At 38.0% G+C, this 24835-nt stretch overlaps 1 long non-coding RNA gene across 3 annotated transcripts in view; it reads right to left on the bottom strand.

Moving 5' to 3' along the window:
* Window positions 1–24835, bottom strand: part of LOC139967729 (uncharacterized) — a 217907-nt gene that overhangs the window by 59963 nt on the left and 133109 nt on the right. For all 3 annotated transcript variants that reach the window (XR_011793103.1, XR_011793105.1, XR_011793104.1), the window contains one exon: window positions 24299–24399. This is a non-coding gene — a long non-coding RNA (uncharacterized lncRNA). The remainder of the gene's footprint in view (window positions 1–24298; window positions 24400–24835) is intronic.

Raw genomic sequence — 24835 nt, 5'->3', positions numbered from 1 at the left:
ATTCTTTATTTGCGACACAACTGAGCGAATAAACAGATGGCTAGGTTAGATATCCATGTTGACTCAGTGTGAAGATAGGCTACCATGTGGTCGGAGATTTGTGGGGAGTTTTGGTTATTGTCGCTGGTACTGAAATTGCTTAGTGGAGGCCGTAATTTGCAAGTGACTGTGCGAGAAGTTTGCGGTGATTGTGCGCGACCCTCACTCGTAATTTTTTTGACAACTAAGACATTCTTTTAAGTTTTTTTGTTTGTCACAATTTGACTATTCCACGGTAATTATTGTGTAACAATAACATACAAAATATGTTTTGCATTAAGCATGTTAAATTTCAAGCACTTTTCAATGACATTTTCCAAAAATATAAGAAATCAAGTACTTTCAAGGCCTTGAAAACTGACCAATCAAATTCAAGCATTTTCAAGGTTTTCAAGCACCCGTACGAACCCTGAATAAACCACTGATCAACACTAACTGGATAGGCTGTGCGCGTACGGTGATTGTATAGCGAGCCGTGAAGTCACCGGAAGTTATTCAGTGGCCATGTTGGGATATTCAAAACATCACCGCGCATATGACAACGACACGTCCATATATTACTATAAGTATGTACTAGGGCATTACTTACATGTATGTCACTGTGGAAACCAACCTGTAAAAAGCTGAGGAATATGAAGATTTTAATTGAAATTGTGGAGAAATGCTAATAAATTGCTGTTGCAGCAAAGATATAGCTGTGCATATAAACTATAAATAGTTGTCTCTCTGCATTTAAGTTAAAAAAAAAAAAAAAAACTGAATACATGTTCAAAAATAATGACCTGTAGATGGGTTCTAGGACAAAATCCCCCCAAGCCAAAATCCTCCCAAGCCAAAATCCCCCCAGGACAAAATCCCCCCAAGCCAAAACCCCCCCCAGGACAAAACCCCCCAAACCAAAATCCCTGGACAAGATCCCCCAGACAATATCCCCCTGACCCTTACAAAGCCTGCCTGCAAAAACCAGGGATGGCCCAGGTGTGACAGTCAAGGCATGCGTCATTGCACTGGTTAGGGTACCGGTCAGGGGACTGGTCAGGGTACCAGTGAGGGTACCGGTCAAGGTACTGTTCATGTGACTGGTCAAGGTACTTGTTAAAGTACTGGTCATTGTACCAGTACTAGTAAGGGTACGTGTCAGGGTGCCTTTCAGGATACCAGTTGGGATACCAGTCGGGGTACCGGTTGAGGTACCGGCCGGGGTACGGGCCAAGGTACTGGTTAGGGAGCCATTGAGAGTACCAGTGGGGGTACCACTGAGAGTACCAGTGGGGGTACCGGTGGGGGTACCGGTGGGGGTAACTGTCAGGCTAACTATTAGGGTACCGGTTGGGGTATGATCGGGGTTCTGGTCGGGGTACTGGTCTGGGAACCACTGAGAGTACCACAGAGAGTACCAGTGGAGGTACCGGATGATGGTACCAGATGACGGTACCAGGGATGCCGGGGGACCAGGGGGACCGGGCGGGGGGCCGGGGACACAGGGGGGACAGGGATGATGCATTTTTGTTAAGAATTGATGTGATTTTTTATAGCATGGGGGGATTTTGTCCGGGGGATTTTGGCTTGGGGATTTTGGCTTGGGGATTTTGGCTGGGGTGGATTTTGTCTGGGGGTTTTGTCCGGGGGGTTTTGTCCGGGGATTTTGTCCTGTCACCCTGTAGATGATTGTGTCAATTCCATAGCCCCAAACTGGACACTAAGGTTTCCTGAAAGGAATTCCACATCTGGACATTGCCTTAAGGCCCTGGCCTCATGCAAAAACCCTATGCGACAAGTTTTTCCTGAGAACACATGGAATTTTTCCCTCCTAATGTTTTTATTTATCATGGAACTCGCATTTTTAGTTTCGAGATGGAAATTAACTCAATTTTTGTAACCCTGCGAGCCACCTAAAAATTTAATATTTGCTCTCCCCAATAGTAGATACCGATACATGTAGTTTGTTGCATGGATGGTGTAGCCTCGTCCAGTTATGAAATTCTTTCCCCCAATTTGAAGTGAATTGAGAAAAAATGCTTAACATTTTTCTTGAAATTAAAAGGCCATAACCATGGAGGAAGGGATGCCCCTCAAGTTCCTAGTCCGACGAATCCCATAGACTTTGTACTGCATTGCGGTTGCAGCGTCTGTCTCTGTACAGACGACCCATTCCATAGCTTTTCCTACACAGAAAATAGGCATATTTACCATTTCAGTCTGGCATAACACATATTTCTCAGGGGTTCAAATGTTCAACTTCACTTCCTTGATCAATAAGGATCGTTTTTGCAACATTCACTTCCCTTCCTTGGCCTCTCTTCGCATCACCTTCTCGGCCACCTACCGACATAGCAACGTACAGTATGCACTGTATGTGCGCGCGGTGATGTTCTGAATATATCCCAACCTGGCCGCTGAGTCACTTCCGGCTGCTTCACACACGGAGCCGCGCGGCCTATCCAGTTAGTGTAGATCAGTGGAATAAACCTATTGTTTTTTGTGGATGTCAAAGTTCATTTGAGGTCACTAGTGGTCAATTTGTGAACACTTTGTTAACACGATATCTCAAGGAGGGAAGTCAGACCAACTTATTAGTTAGTGTGTAGAAGAACCACATTGAGTAAAAGAAGCCTATTGTTTTTGGTGGAGATCAAAGGTCTTTTGGGGTCACCAGGGGTGATATTGTGAAAACCTTTTAAACACGATACCTCAAGAAAGAAAGCTTGGAACACTCTCATATCTAGTAGGTAGTTGTGACACTTTTAAGTTCAAAGAGCGATTTGTTTAATGTGGAGGTCAAACGTCATGTGGAGGTCAAAGGTCATGTGGAGTCACCAGAGGCCAAATTGTGGAAACATTATAAACACAAGATCTCAAGAAGGGAAGCTGTGAACAAAATCATATTTTGTATGTAGTTGTGACATGTTAAGTTTTAGAAGTCTGTTGTTCTTTGTGGAGGTCAAAGGTCATTTGGGGTCACTAGTGCATGGTCAAAACGTGTGCAAAAGGTGTACCTTTATACATACAGCGTTGCTGTTGGAACGAACGATATCACTGAATCATAAGTATTATATATTTACTTCTGTTGTTGATTTCGTTTTTCGCAATTCGATGCCAAATAAAAACTTCAGATTTGAATGTATAGTTATGTTGGGCAAATGGCTAGGCCCTGTTCACGAAACAAACTGTCGTCTACGCTCTCTGCACGTGCATTATGTACGGGAAGTTTTCATGTGTGGAAATTGTTCACAACCTTCATGGAGCATTCACAAAGATACAGCGGAAAATCTAAAATAACTATTTATTAGAGGGAACGGTTTGAGCTTACGAAGTAAATAACATGTTTTAAATGCATTTATAAATATGTTGTGTTCATATATTAATTTGTCAACCGATTCAAATAATATTAAACGTCAATATCACAACAACTTGGTTATGCCCAGGCAAGCCCTGCATAGTAGAGTATATATGCTTCGATCCTGTCAGAACACCTAAATTATTTCTTAAGGAATTTCCAACATGCTATCAGTCATAATTAGCAAAATATTCAACAAATTTAAGAAGTTTTGTGACAAGTTTGCTGTTATTGCCGCCATCATTTTTTGCAAAGATTTTCACTCAACACTGGTTGTGAGTGGAAGATAGATGCTCTTTCAACCTATGATTTGCGTTGTGTAAAAGCTCACTTTGATTAAGGCAGAGTAATGGTGATAATTTTTTTGCACACCGATCTGCAGCCACAAGACAAGATAAACAATTGGCAAAGTGTACGAATTTTGCAAATGGAGTAGCGGTTCAAAGAAGCAGTGAGGTACTGTATAGGCTTAGGACTAGCGCATACCTATGGCTACTGTATAGTGTGTATAATATTGGAGCCCTAATGTCACAGTAGTCAAGCTATCTCCATAGGTATTTTTGCAGATGTTTTATTTTTATCTTTTGAGATACTACAGTAGGCCAAGCTGCTTATTTATAATTCTGCGACATGTTTTACTTTGTTTATCACTTACTTTTGTGGAAAAAATAAAAAAATTATATTTTATACCTTACAGAAACATGATTTCCAATGAGCAATAACGTAGCACCATGTATCTGCCGTGCCATAACCTTTTGTTGAATCTCATTTGAGGTCAGCAGAGGTCAATCTCAGAAATGCCTTTTACATGATTCCTAACGATGAGAATCGTGGATACTTCTCATACTTGATGTGTGGATGCATCACATTGATTACAAGACCCCCATTGTCTTTGGTGGAGGTGTGTATTGCCACGTACAGTAGACTGACCTGTGTTTACCATGCATAGTGCAATTTGTACATTGATCTATTTAGGAAATCCAGTATTGGTTTCATTTGGGACAAGTAGGTGTGTAACAGCTATGCAAAGAGTGGTTTATTAATGTCACCCTTGGCTTTGAAAATACTCTCGTTTTTACAATGACACGTGCAACTTTCCACATTTAAATGTGTCTGATTGCGCTTTTATAGGCTGCTGCCAGTGGCAACCTTACAGCCTTCTAGTTAGACTCCTCGATTACTCCACACCCCCCCCCCCCCCTTGAATGAGCCAGTGGCGTTGACAGGAGGTCTGGGAGCACATGATATAAAAAAAACGAAAGCCAGCACTATCCAGATAGAGCACACCGTAATGTTTGGATACTATTCAAATTCCGATTAAAGGCCTAATAGTTTATAGCGTAACCACACATCTCTAGTTTTTTATAACCTGTCTCATAAGCTAATACGGTGACTGCCTAACAGCAGAACATCAAACTAACGATGTCAAAACCTGGCAACCTTGAAGTTTCCTCCATTCTTTTTTCTATATGATGCATAAAAGTTCATAACCAAGCATATCAAGGCCTGTACTCTGTGTATCCTAAGATGCTGCTCAAGAAATACTCCACCAAAATGAACTGCAAAAGATCTGCAAAGAACCATTTTTCTGCCAGTGAAACTTTGGAAGTATGTTCACTATATTACATTTTTACCCTGCCTAAAACACGGATAATTTTGTGGGGTAACAAATTCCACCCCCCCCCCTACATCTTGTCAAAGTTTGAAAGCATCCTTCATGATAAGCATTTTTTTGCACTTATTGTGAAAGATGTTCCCTTTTGTGACTATCATATACCTGGCCGCTTGTTTAATAAAGTTTAAGAAAATTTATGTAACAAGATTTTGCTGCTTTAACCACATATATGCCTACTTCTCACAATTAAATCACCTCGTTGCACCCTGTACTTGATGGAAAGGATTTAAGCACAACAGTATACCTATCGATTTCTTTATCGTGTTGAAACTGTGGCAAATATTGTTACATAAATATTGGCGGGAATTACAGTCCTGTCTGCAAAAAGGCCTCATAGACCATTAGAGGAAATCAAAATGTTTTTCATACATTACCCCACCCCTCAATTCTCTACCAAATTAATTTAATCTGAGAAAAATATGTTGTAAAATTCACGTAGTTTATCAAAAGTGTGATTCATCAATCCAATCCTGCCATGGGTTGCTTTTAAAACTTGACAGGACAAACTTTAGTGCCAGTTAGCTCACACACCTCTTGAATAGTGTCAGGGTTTATTTCATTCTCTAATGCTTTGTGTGAGAAAGCATTGAAATGCTGGCATTTGGTACTGTGGATCCATATTGTCGGGGGTTGTCTCACTTCAGGAGTTGTTGCAATACTCTGGTTTGACACAATTCTGTGTTTTGGTGTTTGTGATGGTTCCTTGCATTATTGTACTAATCAGTTTCTCTGAATAAGCCGTTTAGTTTCAGTTTTATAACAGTTTTATAACATTAACAACTATAGTTCTACTTAACACGTGCCATCTTTTTTTAATGACGAAATAGGTTCCCCAATTTGCCCTTTCTTTTACACCAGCCATTTTACTGTCTAGAGAATAAGACATGGTCACAAAGCTAGTGGAAATTGCTTCACAATTTGAGGTCTTACATAAGGATTTTCATGGTTTTGGGAAATATCACATGCTTGATTACAAGCCCTTTAAAAGGCCGTGTGCGGCCATCTGAAAAAGTTAACTTTCTGTTGCTTGCAAGTGACGTTTTGTTCGTGTCGCTACAAAATGCAGACAGTAATGAAACGTGATACCTTGTTATCTTTAGCTGGACCTGAGATGTCCATCATTGTATCATTTATACACTGTGCTGTGGGTATTGACTATTGGTTGAAGGAAGTTTTTCTATATTGATTGTCCATAGTTGAAAGTTTGTGCAACATTATGGGTATGTTTTGAAATGAATTTATTCAGGAGAAATGTGAATTTTCAAATTCTGAACAAATAATAGGCTTAAAACCATAAAAAGTGGGGCTGGCGGGTATTTTGGGCCGCCTACAAAAGCAATGATCCACAGGAGATGCAATGAGGTCGAAAATGATGTGTGACTGGTGACAATCTTCAAAAAGGTTATGGATGAAAAAACTATTGGGAAAGACTTGGTTCACAGGCAAAAGGGTACGTCTGGTTGGTCATTTTCAAGCCTGAGAAGTGCGATTTCCGGTGATCTGAGGGGTATCAAAATCAGAAATGTTCTGTACGTTGCGCGCCAACCAATGGTGTAACCATGGATAGTAATTTCTCCCCCCCCCCCCGCCCCGGTTTGAAAATCCTGGATACGTGCCTGCCACTGATATAAGATGTTCATCAATTAAAATTAAACTAGTCAGTGTGTAGTCACACACAAAATGGGGACCCTTAAAAGTTTGGAAGAAATATTACATTACCCAGCATGAATAAAATAGTCTTATCTAGACCGCTTTGAATGATAACAACTCTTTGTCAAAGTACCCCCACCCTCTCCATCCTATTTCACAATGTGGAATCCACATGAAACTCAAGCTTTCAAATATTTGTACGTAATGAAAGCTGTAACTCTATATAACCCCAGTTGCCCCACTTCACTTTGTCCCTCACCCCCCCCCCTTATCTACCACCATCCTCCCTCTTCCCCACACACATAATGGTCATATTAAAAGTTGAGAGAAAAAAACCCATTTACCTACTGTAGCATCTAAAAAAAAGGAAGTCTTATCTGTACTGCAGGGAAAGGTTACTACTTTTGTTAAAGACTAAGAGAAATGTTAATTTGTGGAGCACCTACTTGTTCTTTAAGATATCATATTAAATCTAGCAAGTGCAACAGTCTGTAGCTTCATAGGATGGTAGAGTCAGCTTTGAGATCCCCCATTTCCACTCAACAAGTGGAAAAATATCAAAGCAATATACTGTATAGGCATAATATCAAAATATAAGGCCATTATGAAATGTCAAACCCGGTATAAAGCACCTGAGTTCCCAACACCTGTTCCACCTGCCCCATTCAATGAACTTCTAAATAAGTGCACCAACTGTAATTCCAAAGACATATTAAACTGCAGAAATGTAGCAGGTGCTATATCAAATGGTCTATATCATGATATATCATCACTTCCCCCACCCCTCCCATGCTATATCACAAACATGAACCCACATAAAAAACTAAGCTTTCAAATATTTGTGCCATATAAATGTTAGAACACTATCTACTTCCCTAGCTGCCCCAGCCCACTCCCCCTCACCCCTTACTGTCTTCATCATGTAAAGGTTTCAAATAAGAGGGAAGGCTAGGAAAGTTGGACAAGGTAATTATCTAAACTGATGCATTTCAGGTACAACATTTTACTTAATAGGGTGGTCAATTCACCTTTATTTCCCCATTTCCACTCAACAAGTGGAATAACGTCAGGGAAATTAGGTCTTCGTAATAGATCAATACAAATTTGGACTGATCTATCAAAAAATTTTAAGTCTATACAGTACCTTCAAACCCACATTCACCAGACATTTGATGTTTTCAACTCATGGAAGAAATTGTAAGGACAACCGTTAAAACTTAAAATATTGTGTGCTTACAAGTTGTAAACCTGCAACGTTTATTTAAGAAACAATGGAAGGTAATCAGCAACTGGTGTCTATGTGGAATACTGATTGTGAAGTTCTTCCTCAAGAAGCTAGCTTTAAACTTCGTTCTGAGGTCATGAAATGTTTCCTCAAAGTGAGATGCGAATCTTTTATGAAAGTATATGTAAAGATTAATAATAGTGTTCACACAGGTCCAAAAATCAGGAACCAGGTACCCAAGAGCCGTTAACCCATCGGGTATCCGGGTAACCGGAAAAAATTCTTTACCCTCGTGTATCAGGATTTTCGAGATATTACGTATTGGATGCTACAATAAATGAATTATATTCTCTACTGACAATGTTTTCATGTTCAAATATGTAGGTGTAAGATAAGGTAAATAAAATATAAATAATAATTGTGAGAATTCTTTCAATTTCTTCCACATGGTAGCCTTAACACCACACTAAGTCAATGAGAAATCTAGCTAATCCTTACTGTCTGTTTATTCACTGAAATTGTGACGCAGTTAGAAGATATCCATTGAGTATTTTCATTATTGCTGTTACGTTTGACAACATGGTTGCCTAACACCAAACTAAGTCAATGGGGTAATCTAGCCTAGCCATCTGTTTATTAGCTGAAATTGTGACGCATTTATAAGATATCCACGGAATAATTTCGCTATTGCTGTTATCTTCGACCACATGGTAAACCTAACACCACACTAAGTCAATTGGAAAATCTGCCTAACAATCGATTTGCAACAACTTCAAAAATCACACTTTGCGTAGGATTCGGGTAATAAATTATATTTGGTACCGGGATACCCTGTGCAAACTTATTTAATAAGCAACCTTAAAGACATTCTAAAAAAAATCTGACAAAGGACTTAAAAAAAGTTTGGGGAAGAAGAACAACCATTGTTTTAATTGAATTGCATAGTCCTAAAGCATGATTGGGGAGGGGGGGGGCAAAAGGTTTAACATTTTACATCAAGTTGTATTCCAATTGTGACAGATCATTTGTCATGCTGAAACTTACACTACTGATAATTTAAAACTCAATTTTGAAAGGTTTACCTCTCTTTAAAATTTTGAGTAGGTGGATTTAAATATCAAGGTCTGATGAAAGGGAAAGGGGGGATGCAGGATCCCCGGTTAACAAACCAAGAGACAGTGATAACTAGCAGATATGTTTATCTCATTCCATATCATGTTTATTCATTCCTTTAATTTCTTCTTTTGTCCATTTTGATAATTTTGTGTTCAAGTTTTATGTTAACAATGAAGACTTGACAACAGTCATTGCAAAATCACATTCTTGTTTTGTGCACTTTCTTTTCATTTAACCACTTAATTCTCTAGTTCTCTAGTTCAAAGCCACCATGAAGCATGCATTGGTATCATTGTATGATATGTGCACTACAAATTTAACATAGAATGCAAGAAAAGCAAAGAAGATAGCATCATGAATACTACTTTTTCCATAATTATTATACAGCATTTTTTTCCCCCAAAATTTTTCATTTCTACATTTGTTTGGATTGTTGAAGGATGAAATGCTACATACAAAAAAAAGGTGCCATTTGCATCAATAGTGATTTTTACAATGTGATGACTAAAAACATTTTGGTGTGGACATAGTGAAATAAATCAGCAAAATTGTGACAAGTCATTAGCCTGAGAAATATATTATGTTATTCAGAAGCATTAGGCAAATAATAATGAGATATGATCAAATTCATGGCTCATTGCACGACTTATGGACCAAAATATTATAGCAACTGTCTGAAGGCTTAAGGTAAAGTATATATATTCAGAATACAGTCTTGAGGGGCCAAGCAGTAACCTGTTCTCTCGATTGAGACTTTCCGTGAATAATTTCTGGTAAAAATTACTAAATTTCACAAACATACAAATAAAATGTTGTAACAACTTAAAAATTTAGAGCTCACGTTAATCCAAGGCCTACCACATAGTACCCATAGCAGAGTGTACCGCGAATGTGAATCAATAACAATGGACATTCCCTGTACTTCACCTAAGAAAGTGAACCAAGGAGTGAAAGTGAACTGATCTTCATATATAAAAGCTACTAGAGAAAGATATGGTTGTTAGAATTGTTCACACATTTGTTAACTCATTTTGAGTAGCAATTTTTCAATTAAAAGTAAATTATAGTTGAAAAAACAATTCTTCAATTAAAAGTAAATTATGGTTGAAAAAACTGCCTAAACTTCTGGTCATATTTCATAAGATTCGCTACTATTTTAGGCCAGTATACATACCGCACCATACGGTATCAACGCCTTGCTGCAATTGAAATGCCTGCCTTGTGAAATATGTTGACATCTCGGGTATTTATTGATTTGTTGTTGCAATTAATCGTGTTTGCAGTTAGTTTCCAGTTAGTGGCTGCAATAAATATCGTCTGTAGGTGTCAGTGTGCATCAGTAAGTTAGCTCTGTGCGTAGTGTTGTTGGTTCTGCTAAAGAGAACTAAGTCACACAGGGCCTTTTGTACGGTATAGTCTTTTGTAGTATGATCTTTTATTCCTGCAACCATGGGCTAAGTGACAGCTGAAGTTAAACAATTGAGTATGCATATATTAGAATAATATGTAGCTAATGAGTTTAGGCATATATATATCAAAATTAGGGAGACTGTACCATAGAAGGAGGGTGGTTTATCGTCAGTTTGATGACCTCTAACTACACAATTTGTTGGTACAGTATCTTGATATTAACAGTATGACAAGTGTCATATCGGCGAAGTGTTTGTGCTGAACTGAATGGCTTGACCGAAATTTATTCCTCAACCGATTTAACACATATGGTCAATTATGTGGTGCCTCACGTGACATTTTTACTAAAATTCCTCTCTATTTGATATCATTAAACAAATAAAGAAATTACTTGGGAGATAAGCATTCATGTAGCCAGTGAAGGTATGCCTTAATGCTTACAACAGAAGAGCAAAAATATTTATACCTAAAGTATTGGGGATGAAATTGGTGAAAAACTAAACGTGAGTCGCATGACAGTTACTATTAGCAAAATCAGAATGCACACACAAATGGTCGATTTCATATGTCTTATTAAAATGTTTCCAATAACTTTTTATAATCATAACGAACATGAAAAACACCTCTACCTCAATTGCTATGCAACTTTGAAAAAATGTTGTAACGCATGAAAGTAACGATGAAGATGTATTGTAACTCTCTTGACAAGAAAACGTGACTCGCATGACGAGTTAGCTTTTCGGATAGTTCTAGACCAAATGCAGTAGTGAATCTAAGGTCTAGATCTTGAATAGTGAAATATAACATTCATTGGTCTAGAAGTGTCCAAAAGGAACTTCCCTTGGGAATGTCCAGATGATATGTCCAGAGTTACCCTCATGACTGCAGACAGTAGGTAATATATTGTGCGGGTAGTACAGTTGTTCACTCATTTGAAAGTTATAGAAGGAGCATCTATCAAAATGTGATTCAAATTACCATTCTCATTTGTCATATTTGAATAAACCAAAAGTGTAATATTTGAGAAGATACATTCGCTCATAGGATTTTGGGAATGATTGAGCAGTTAAAACCTTAAGGTTGTCAAGTCATAGCACATGGCATTGCCAGATACAAATAAAGATTATGTTTTTGTATAATACTAAAAAATCAATGGCACGTGCTAACTTTCCAAATGTGGTGATAAAAAAGGCATTATATTGCGAATAAATATTCATGAATTTAAATTCTGATATTTCAAATGAAATTATTATAATTAGTTTAATTATGTTTGCCCATATTATTCAAGTTGCTAATTGGGAATGCATATATGATATCTTTAATCATTGATTCATTAATCAAACTATAACATCCCTGTAATTTTCACACAGTAAATAGGTAGAAACACTATCTTGAATTGACGTGACTCGCATGACGTGACTCACGTGACATTCATAAAGGGTTATTTTCTGCAAAATTTGAATATCTTCTGAAAAGGAAAATTCAGTAATCCTTTTGGTATCTATGTGAAGACTTGATAAAAAAAAATACATATTTTTAGTAACTACAAGAATTCTATTTATTGGAAACTTATACAATTTCAATGTACATTGATTTTAAATTTTTTGATGTCATGGAATTGACCATATACGTTACAGGGTGACCAGTGGTCACATGAGCGCTTAGAAATTTTTGCGAAAAGTGCAAATTTCTTGTCTAGAAGTGCTAGGCTTGTTCAATTTTCACAGAGTCCCAAAAAGAAAATAATACAAAGTGCAAAGTGCATTGTAATACAAAGTATATCAATGAAAAGGTACTGTACAAGTGTAAATATTCAATGTTACATAAATTTGAATGGAATAGAGGATGTGGAAAAACCACCAGCTATGCCAGTTAGGCAGATGCATAGTGCTACGTAATTGCGCATTAAAACTTTTTCCACCAAAAGTAAGTGTTGAACAAAGTAAAACATGATGCAGAATCATAAATATGCACCTAGGCCTACTGCAATTAAAAATACAACATCTGTAAAAATACCTATGAAGATAGCTTGGCTTCTGTTACATTAGGGCTCCTCTACTTTACTAGGCATATACTATATAGAGAAACTAGGTGTGCAAATCCTAAGATTATACTGTACAGTACCTCACTGCTACTTTGAACCTCTGCTCAGTTAGAGCGGCGACTACGTACAATTTTCCAATTAATTATGTGTCTATTAGCTGCAGATTGATGCGCGAAAAATATCGCTATTACTCTGCCTAAATCAAAGCTATCTTTTATGCAATGATAATCTGAGGTTGTAAGAGCATCTCTTCCAAAAAACCTAGCAGTAACAACAGCAAACTTGTCTTAAAACTCCTTAAATTGTTCTATACTCTGCAAATTATGACTGATAGCCAGTAGGAGAATTGACTTAAGAAATAATGAAGGAGATGTTTTGCCCTCTTAAGTGTATTGGTATTCTGCCTCATATTCTTCACATTGTTGTATTAAAGAACCATTGCTGGCCTAGTCAACATAAAATTGCTCACAGGCCTACCCAGGTTTGTTGTCCCATAATCAATAACATATGACGATCGAATGTTACTTTTAAGGCCTAGCTACATGCTAAAACTGGTGGAAGAGACTACACAAATTGAGATCAACAGCTGATCCAGACAAAAGCTCGTGAACTCACTGCCAAACTGGGACCGTTTGACCTTTGACCTCCACAAACAAGAGCCCAAGGGCTTGTGAGGAATATTTACAAGGGTGTCTTAAAATTGTCATGCGGACCGATGTACACACACAATTTATTATTGCCAAAAATATCACAAATCAACCGTTGGTCCTTTTGAGAACCTGTTGAGGACCAGGTGTCTGATATGAGCAAGAGTCAGCCTTTTTTACGGAGCTCACAGAATCATCCTAACTGTACTTATTAAGAATTTTTACAAAACCTAACTAAACCTTGATCTCTAATAACTTCGCACATTAAGGTTGCAGAGGAGTCCACTTATGGACAATTTAGATTGGAATATGGCACGAAACTTCAAATGATCAACTTGAAAGAAACTAACACAGGTCACTGGAGATCAACCTAAGGTCAAAGGTCACCCAAATGCAGGTCGACTATTGGATTACAATAGCGTAACTCCCGACCTTGATGGACACGTGGTTCTCAAGTTATTGCAAAAATACTAGTTTTTGACCCCTAATTGACCTTTGTTGACCTTGGATCACATAACTTATGTTTGGAAACGATCCTTTACCCCATTCACAATTAGTCCACAAATATCAACCATGTTGGACCCTGTCAATGGTAGTTTCACAAGTTATTGCCAAAAAAATCACATTTTGACCCATAATTGACCTTTGGTGACTTTGGATCACATCACGATTATTTTGGAAAACATGCCCCTGCTTTATTCACAACTTGTCCCAATATATCAGCCATGTCAGACTTTGTGACTAGAAGTTGTTGCAAAACGTAGCATAATGTGGCAGGTTTTTGCACATTAGCAACCTTTAATGACCTTGGATGAACTAATGCTTTTATCAACCAGAAAGTCAAAAGACTTAGTGATTCCTTGCCCATATGATAATGAACTTTAGGTAGAAGATTTTCTAACGATCTTTCATGCTGAGCAGAAATGGCAAGTCTTGCAGAATTGACTAATGCATAACTATGCGAAGAGGGTTGAAGGTCAAACAAACTTCACTTCTGTATAATTCTACTTATTCTGACTATAACCAACAATTGACCTGGAATGACCTTTGACCTCCATGAAAAACACTAGGGATTATCTGCTCATCAAAGGCTACCAACATACCAAGTTTAAAGTTCAAGAAACTTTTCTTCTTGAGATATTGGATTGTGTTTACAAGGTTTACAGCCTTTGACATCTAGTGACCTCAAATAATCATTAACCTCCATGAAAAACACTAGGGATCATCAGCACACCAAAGGCTTCCAAGATACAAAGTTTAAGCAACTTTTACTTCTTGAAACCAAAAATTATTGTCAAAGGATAGGAGCAAAAGTTCAGTGTACAAGGTTTTTTTTAAAAGATATTTCAAACTGTAAAATTATAGCATAGATGCAACACATATTAATGCAATCAGGCTTTCTAATCACCTCACCCCCTCCTCTCATTACCACTCAACTAGTGGAATTATATCAAAACATAATACAGGCATAATATCACAATAATAGGGCATTATCAAAGGTGTAGCCCTGTATACCTTATTCCCGAAAGGTCCACTCCACCTGCCCTGCCCCATGCAGTGAATTAGGTGAAAGTGTACAAAGAGATTTTCAAGACATATCAAACTTTACGAAAATAGTCTAAGAGGGCTGTCAAGTCACCTGAAACCCGCCCCCCCCCACCCCTCTGTTCCATTCAACAATGATGAATCCACATAAAATCATTTGCTTTCAAATACTTGATGGAAATAAAAGCATTTAACCTGCATGCCACCGACAAGGGACGAAACAGTTTTAGAGAATTGATTAGCAATTAGCATTAGCAGGTACTGCATCTTTTGCTAATCAAAAGTAATATTGATTAGCAACTGGCAATTCTTGGGTAGTAAATTGCTATGCGAACCCAGTTATTTCGTCCCTTGCAACGACCACCTTGAGCATATTTTGTTTGTATGTTTTGATGATATTGCTAGTAATGTCAAAATAAAAAATGCTTAGATGCAACCTTCAAGGCCTGGGGAGTGCCATTTCCAGCGATCTTGGAGGCATTTTTTGCAATTTTCTTGTACGCTTCATGTCAACCCATGGCGGTGCTAACGCTTAGATAGTTTGTAGAGCCATATACGTTTCTGATAGTTTGCCTACAGGTTCGCCCCACCCTTGGCCAATTCCTGGCTACGCGCCTGACAGCATATAATCTTTATATAACCTTGCAATTCATATAGGTAGTGTAAAAATGGTGATATTCGAGATATATTGATGTAGCAGTTGCCAAAGCAAATAGTCTATGAGGGATTGGAGCCCCCTCCCCCCACTCTCACCACACTTGCCAAGTCCCACCCCCCCAACCCATGGCGGTGCTAACGCTTAGATAGTTTGTAGAGCCATATACGTTTCTGATAGTTTGCCTACAGGTTCGCCCCACCCTTGGCCAATTCCTGGCTACGCGCCTGACAGCATATAATCTTTATATAACCTTGCAATTCATATAGGTAGTGTAAAAATGGTGATATTCAAGATATATTGATGTAGCAGTTGCCAAAGCAAATAGTCTATGAGGGATTGGAGCCCCCTCCCCCCACTCTCACCACACTTGCCAAGTCCCACCCCCCCCCCATCCCATTCAACAAGAGTGAATCCACATAAAATCCTACCTTGCAATTATTTGATGCTAATAAATGCTCTAATCTGCATACTTGCTTCCCCAATTAATAGACTGTTCATTAAATTCCCACACACATTATGAGGACCGTAAATGTTGGAAAAAAATATGTTCATCTAGCATTTAAAGATCACCTTAAAGTATGCTGCTGGAATGGTGAAAAATCTTTGTCAAACAAAAGGAGAAAACAGATACCAGGGTACAACCTTTTCTTCTACTGTAAGACATACCAAACTGCATAAATGTAGCATATGCTACAGCACATAGTCTTAATAGGACATTCCAGTCATCCCCTCCTCTCCCCTCATTCCTGCTAAAGCATATAGCCTCATAAAGCATATCAAACTGCATAAATGTAGCATAAGGAACAGCATAGTCTGAATAGGACATTCCAGTCAACCCCCTCCCCCACTCCCTTTATTCCCACTCAACTAGTGGATTGACAACAAAAACCTATAAAGGTATCTACATATAAGGGTGTCATGAAAGGGCTAATCTTGTATACCAGATTCCCCAGTGGCCCATCCCATCTGCCCCATGCGATGAGCATGGTGGTAGTGTACAAATTGAAAGTTTCAGACATACCAAACTTGATGTAGCAGTTGCTAAAGCAAATAGTCTTAGAGGGATTGAACTGCCCAACCCCACCAAAAAGATACCAGGTTACAACTTTTTCCTTTCTTAGGCATATCAAACTGCATCAATGTAGCAGATAAGGGTATACCTGCTGACGAATACCAGTATTACGCGGAACCGCTACATTGTTAACTGTACTATCAAACACTAACAACTACACTATAAACAAACACTATAAACTCAACTGGGCTTACCCCATCCCCCCACCCCCTTTCCACAGAACTAGTAAAAATACATTAAACAATATATACACACAATAAAAAAATCATCGGGCATTATTGTGCATCTACCCAGTAGCCAGCACCCATTTCTGGCCCCACCCTCCACAATGGTTTTTAATGGGTGTAGCCTGTAAGTTTGCCAACGTAATATTGAACACTGATGTACTTGAGTTTTAACAATTTGGCATAACATCAAACTATTAGTTGTTAGTGGTGGCTTTGAGATCTTCAACAATTTATATTAGACTGCTAAATCATAGCATAATTCAGACCTTGCATTGAAAAAAACTTTTCCATAGCATTTAAAACACACCCTTTATCCTATGCTGCTAAGTATGGTTAGAAAGCTTTGTCAAAGAGAAAACAGTGTACAACCTTTCCTTATTAGTCATAAGGTTCATTATCTATAATTAGCAAAATGGTGCTTTAGTCATAAGTTTATTCATAAATGTGAAAAAGGTTCGTTATTCATAATTGCAAAAAAGGTTTTGTTATTCATAATCGAAAAAGAGGTTCAAAAAGGTTCGTTATTCATAATCTTCTAGAAATAAGGTTCGCTATTCATAATCGCGTGGCCGTCATGCCCCAGTGCCCTTGCATCCCGCTGCCCAAAGTTCAGGTACCCACTGGCAGTGTCGAGCTGCACGTTGCCAGGGGAAGAGGGGGGTCACCTGCAACCCAGACGTGGGCTTATGGGTTAACGACGGCAACTACCGAAAGTATGGCTACCGCATGAACAATTTGCCCACTGGTCACAGCTGCAGCATGAACCATTTGCCCACAGGAGAATTAACCATTTTGGGGGAGGAGGGGAGGGTCGCTCCGCCTTGCAATTTGTTGCTATTATTACTGTATGAATACTGGATCTTTTTCCAATTACGAAAAACGGACTTTCTTGCTATTATGAACATCAAACCTTTTTTCCAATTATGAAAAACAGACCTTTTTTGCTATTATGAATAACGAACCTTTTTTTCCGATTATTTAAAGATGGACCTTTTTGCTATTATGAATATTGAACCCTTATTCCGATTATGAATAACGTACCTTATGAACAATGACTCCTTTTATTATGAATAACAAAGATTTTTTTCGATTATGGATAACAAATCTTTTTTTCGAAATAATGCACGTTATGAATAAGGAACCTTATGAACAATGACCATTATGACTAATGGTCCTTATAAATATCGGGCTGAACCCAGGGTTTCCAGTAGCCGCGTGAATTGCACAAACAGTTCTCGCAATCCCGCCAAAAAAAATCGCATAGTCACTGGCAAATTAAGGCCTCCATTAAAGGTGGGGGGGGGGGGCTCGTATACTTTTAGAAATAGGGGGCTTTGATTTCAGTGGTTTTGCTTGTCACCCTTTACTCACATGACTTTTCTGAGTGGTCACCTGATCGTAGCTGTACCTTGCTGTGAACGGTATTGTGTTGCATGCTATGGCCGCGGGTGATGTACGTTTGTTTACTCATGGAGGTGTTTTTACCTCCATGGTCTACTGTACGTTGGTCAGTGTTGTGGATATTCAAGTTGATAGGTAGTTACTGTAGCACAGTGTTTTCGTACGTATTTTGAATACAGCCAGTTTGCAGTAACACAGTATCGAGATTGTAATTTGAAGCACAAATGGTTGCTAAACATGGAGGCGTATTCCAGAGAAAGAAAAAAACATATCTGAACAAAAGGGATCATACCATACGATAGGGGCAAGAACTTTTCCGAGACTTTCGTTAACAGGTCATGCGACATTCACAAACCGTTGGATCTCCAGATTGAGATCAATTGCTTTCGTCCATTTTGTTTGATAGTACAGTGTAGCAGGAGCTTGGCCACCCTCTAAATCAAGGCGGGCAAAGTTGGGGAAATTTGATGAAGGAGAAACATTCAGCTTTGTATTATTGTATATAGGCCTACACGTAGTAAAGGACGGCCAAGCCGTCAATCTACACGATTTAACAAGCCGGAATAGTTGCGGATTAACAGCGGGTATAAATATCTGTATCGGTTTATTTATACTGGTGTTTATTTCCGTTGGCAAGAGGGGATATGATATTGAACGCGGGGAGGGTGTGTGTTGGGGGTGGGGCGGAGGAGGGTCCCTTTTGTAGTGTTGAAATGATGCTACATTTTACGTCTATCTTCGTGTATCACATGTATATTATAAAAAACTATCGACACGATCAATCAGTCCTGTCTGTCACCTCCTCTCATGCACTGGTGTATTTCCTTCCCTCTGTTTACCCTGTATTTTTTAATTTACCAACTCCCCTTCCCCCCCCCCCATCCCCCCAAAAATATATGTTCCCAAGGTTGACAATTCTATAGTCCCAAGCTAAACACACTTGTTGTGGTTGAAGTTCACTATACTTGCGGATCAAGACGGATCCCCCACCCTGTACTTCCCAGTTTCAGGATTACGCAAATGGAAGATTATTCGGAGTAAAATTCCCAAGAGCTAAAAAAAGTAGTTGTTTGTGATGGTTCAATGATCTTACAGTCAGACAGGCCTGTATGGTTCTTTTTGTCCTTCATTGACGTCAAAGTTTGAAATGAATTAATCATGCTAGGAACGTTCGGGCAATTTTTAAATTTCTCTGGAAAGTAAAATAGCTTCCCCCAGTATTCCTCCTGGTTGACTAGAGCCTGTACGCCTATATGGTCACACAATAGTATTGAGTATGATCCATGCAGACAGCTAGTATTTTTTTTTTTTTTTAATTCCATCCAATTTCAGTTCAACTCTAGGACAATTTTGGTTAACTAGTATCAAGTTGAGAGTTGTAATTCGGATCAGTCGTGATGAGGTGCAGGGGTAGCCCTGTGGTGGGCTGGGTACCCCCCCACCCTCATCCCCGTTGCCGACTTTTTGGCATTTCGTTGGGAGCCTTTCGGAACAAGAAGCAGAATATTCAATTCTGGAGTACAGTAGTTCAGTGGAAAAAACTGTTAATTTATTGTTCATTTCTTATTCCCTTTTTGCCAATCCTTTCTGAAGAGGGTGGAGCCGCCCCTTATGGCAACGTCTTTTACTTCCCTTTTACCGTTCAAGTTCCGTTATTTTTAATTCGGTGCACCGGTTACGAGGATGGGGTGCAGCTAGGGCAAGTGCTCTGTGATCACCTAAAGGGCCTGTGGCCAGGAGCCCAAATATAAGTAATAAACATATTTATCTATATATGATATATGACAAAAAATACTTTGTCTTTCCCTCCTGATATAGAACTAAAATGCATATAAAAAAAATTAAAATACAGACTGTGTCTATATATAATTCATACCTAAATTGAATGAAATACCAATTGTTCACAAATGACGGACTTGACCATACGTTTGATACCCAATGTTGTAATCACTTCAGACAGTTTTTCACTTTGTATTTGCGTTTTTATTTTTGTGACACGTGTCAGTGTGTATCGGACTTATATTCACTATTAGTTTCTTGAGCTGTAACAAAATGTACACTCGCGACTTCGGTTACAATATTTCAAATACTTTACTCAGGTAAGTACAAGACTGGCGCATCTGTAAAAGTTTGAAATACACTGGTTTTTTACAGTAAAATAGCATTAGGTTACTGTACTTCTATAGGCTAAACTTCTAATATTCGATACAGCATAAAACATGCAGAGCTTTCCTAATCAGTGAATCAACTACGAAACCAGGGTACCCAAACCGGTCGAACTTCAACTGCTCACTATGTAGGCATAAAAATAGTCAAACCAGGGAGCTGCTAGAGTAGCAGCTCCCTGGTCAAACTAAAGCCTACGTCTGATGCAAAACTCGACCGTAACCTGTACTGTACAGCCCACTAGTCTTGAACAGTTCTGAACGTATTAACAAACTACAGAGTTTTGTATCACACAACACACACGAAAACACGGTGTAATAATTTACCACATACTACTGGCACTGCCATAGACAAGAAACTATGCAGGAATTTCGTCAAGGCCACCGCTTCAGGTAGCCAAACCCGTTTATTGCTTACTAGCCGTAAATACGGGATTGCTAAGAAATTACGAGACAACAGCGACGAACCGGTAGAGGGAAGGATTGATATTATATTTGAATCGGGTGGTGTGAAGGACAGAATTTACGAGGAATTTATGAGCGAGCCCACCTTTAAGCAATTTCAGTACCAGCGACAACCTCAAATCCCCACAAATCTTCACACTTAGTCAACATGGAAATCCAACCTAGCCATCTGTTTTATTCACTCAAGTTGTGTCGCAAATAAAATATAAAAATATTCTTGCAAAACTGCAATCTTCGAACACATGTTGGCCTAACAACCACACTAAGTCAATGGGAAATGTAGCCTTACCATCGGTTTGCAAAAAAAAAACAATACTTTGCATAACTTTGTTTACATACTTTCCTTGCTGCTATCGTCAAGCGCATGGTAGCCTAAGCATCTCTATATTCGCTGAAATTGTGAGGCAGTTAGCTAGAACTTAACTATCCAAGAAATACTGCAACCTTTGACCTCATGTTAGCCTAACAACCACACTTAGTCAACATGGAAATCCAACCTAGCCATCTGTTTATTCCTCAAGTTGTGTCGCAAATAAAATATAAGAATATCCACGCAAAACTGCAATCTTTGACCACATGTTAGCCTAACAACCACACTAAGTCAATGGGAAATGTAGCCTAACCATCGGTTTGCAAAAAAAAAAAAAAAGACAATACTTTGAATAGCTTTGTTTACATACTTTCCTTGCTGCTATCGTCAAGCGCATGGTAGCCTAAGCATCTCTATATTCGCTGAAATTGTGAGGCAGTTAGCTAGAACTAAACTATCCAAGAAATAGTGCAACCTTCGACCTCATGTTAGCCTAACAACCACACTTAGTCAATGGGAAATGTAGCCTAACCATCGGTTTGTAAAAAAAAAAAAACACTGTAGCTTCAGAAGAAGTAAAGCTGTGTTTGCTATATCAGTTGACGGGTTATTGGTTTTTCGTCATATAGTCGGTGGCTTGATGTTATTTGCTAAACGATCGAAAATTTTTGCCATTAAACTTTTAATGAATTAGCTACACGGTCGCAGCACTAGGAAGAGGGTAAGTGTGTTTACTTTATCCTGTTGAATGCTTACAACCATTTCCGTAAACAGCATATTGAACTTTGGCAAAAAGCCCCCCTAAACCTTAGAAAAGCCCTCTTAAATACATTTAGGGCTGGGCATATTTAACTTCATTTTCCAAAATAGCTCCCCCCCCCCAAACCAAATCTTCATTCCTACCCTGATATGAAACTACATTAATGTAGCTTATGTAACAGCATGTTAACTCAATAGTTCTCCCATACCCGGTGGGATTACATAAAAATATAAAATATTAATATATACACATAATATCAAAATATTAGGGTATTATTGTGCATACCTTCTCCCCCAGTTCCCTCCCACTTCTGCCCGCCCCCCCCCCCTCAGCAATGTTTTAAAATATAGAGAAGCCTCTTTTTTTACACAATTTAAACAGTTAACCAACTTGGAATAACATTTGAAAGGATAAATATTATATGTTCAACATTGAATGTTTAACTGTTCATTAACTTCTCCCAAACAATGTTGTAATACAAAAAATGCTTTTAGCTGGCATAAGGACAAGGTCTTTATCTACACATTGACTTTTTTTGATTTAACAATTCATCAATTTAGAAATAACATCAAATCTTTGAAACAAAGGATGTATAATATATTCAACAATTTCCATTAGATTGTTCAATATATATTCGCACACATTAAACCGTTGAGGTTGAGATAAAGAAAACTTTTACCTAGCATTTAAAATAAATCACATCTAACTTTCTCCTGGGAATGGTAAATATATCTTAGTCAAAGGATAGGAGAAAAGATAACAGTGTACAACCCAACTTCTGCCCATGTAAAGTTTTAAAATGGGTGCAACCTGTAAATGGTGGACAGGGTAATTTTCTAAACCCTAATGTATTTGAGTTTTTACAGTTTGGAATAACATCAAACTCTAAAATGGTGGCTATGCAATCTTCAACAATTAATTTTACACTGCATATTAGCATAATAAGCATAATGGGGAAATAAACTTGACAAAATCTTTTACCTAGCATTTAAAATTTATCACCTTAAATCTATGCAGCTAAAAATGGTGTAAAAGCTTTGTCAAAGGATACCTAATGAATGAGGTAACAGTGTACAACATTTCCTTTGACATAGGAATATTAGACTGCGTATAAGCATATAAACTCAATAGGGCTTTTGAGCTTTTTTTCCACTCAACTAGTTGAATAGCACACATGTTAGGACATGATGAAAGGTCTAACCTTGTTTACCTAATCCCCAAGTAGCCCACCCCACCCACCTGCCCCACGCAAAGAACTCAGTGATAGTATACAAACTGTATTTTTCGGAACATATCACACTTTATGCAGCAGGTGCTAAACCCCCCCCCCCCCTGCTCCATCCCATTCAGAAAGGATGAACGCATAAATAATATGCTTTCAATTAGTTCATTGCTAGCTAATATAATATCTAACGTACATACCTTATTGCCCTTTCTACCCCTCGCCCCCTTCTGCCACATCAAATGATTTCAATTTGAGTGCAGCCTGTGAAAGTTTTTTAATCTGGTGTATTTGAGATAAAACAGTGTACCAATTTGGAGTAACATCAAAGCTTCAAATTGGTGAATATAACATGTTATACTTAAAGTAGTAAGCCCCTATCTCTCTGGGATATAATAAATAAAAAAATAAAAAATTTGATGCATGCATAACTTGAAATCACCTGCTTCTTTCTAGCTAAAGTGAACAAATCTTCCCTATCCCTTCATGATATGGAAGTTGTTTGACATAATGTGACAAAATAAAGAAATATTCCAACTTTCTTTTACATAATTCACTTGTATCTCTATGGGGGAATATGTATATAATACCAGAGATGAAGCAGTTGCAACCTGCTATACTGATATCCATGGTGAAGAGCAATCATCACAACATACAACACTACTTGTTTACCTAAGATTGGAAAGACTTCATGGATATATTATGTATTCAGATGAATGATACTCAGGAAATTCTTAATACTTAGTATTTAGTCTCTTTTACTTCCCTGAAACATGAGCACCTGACAATTGTTTTAAATAAATCCTGTACTTGCATGTTCTGAGAACACTTATAAAATATGACAAATTTAAGAGTAAGGCAGTGTTTAACAATAAAAATCACTTACATTATTACATGGGCTATTCTGTAACCTTGAAAAACATAGAGTTCTAACAATTACTTTACAACAAACCTCCTCACTATGGATAACCTTCAGCATATAGTCTAAATCAGGATACATAGTCAGGACATATACTTCAATGGAAATCACTGAATAGCCATAAAAGGGATGAAAAATCTAACAAATGGGCCAATTTTTGTTTTCAAACTCTGAGGTGTGTCTAGACATGTATGCAATAGAGTTGGCTATTCCTTGGAGGACATCGTTGTACAAACTACTGCAACAGTGGTACAGGTGATGATGACATCCAACCTATAATGCTAATAGTTTGGTTATACTTACTGGTTAAAGATATTCCTCCAGTATTTTATCTTCTGGTTTGCTCAACATAAACCAGATGAAATTTATCTTAGATTGATGTATCTATAAATAACAGGGCACATTTCTTACCTTGACAATCTTTGTGCGTTCTGATTCCCCAGGTGATCTCTCCGGCTCATTATCAGTGTTGCATTCTCTCAAAACTTCAGGTGGCTTGTTTTGATTTGTTTCTAAAAAAATTAATTAATAGGAACATTTCAGTGAAAACAGTGAAGCATTTGAAGTGACTTTAGGTTCTCAGAATTAAATCACAAGTTACAAATATTTCATTGTTACTTAGTAAAGTCAGCAGTTGTTATCATCTATACTTGTGAGTACATTCCACACTGTAATATCAACATGAAAGCCTTACTTCAGACATGGTTTCCACTACTTGAATACCCTCAATGCAAACAGCTAGGTTCTCTTCACTGAACTAAGAGTTTGATTATATCTCCAAAGAGAACACAACCCTACATAAACAATTAATGAATGAAGCCTTGTCAATACACAAGAAAACTTTGCTATTTTTTAGAGAACAATAGCATACATAGACTGGTTAATATTGTGTAAGAGCTAAAATTCTACATTAAAACTCAAACTAACATTAATCTTTGCAATTGACAA

This window comes from Apostichopus japonicus, chromosome 1 (assembly GCF_037975245.1).
Source record: "Apostichopus japonicus isolate 1M-3 chromosome 1, ASM3797524v1, whole genome shotgun sequence".
In the NCBI taxonomy this organism is placed as follows: Eukaryota; Metazoa; Echinodermata; class Holothuroidea; order Aspidochirotida; family Stichopodidae; genus Apostichopus; species Apostichopus japonicus.
This window is presented reverse-complemented; position numbering and strand designations above follow the sequence as displayed.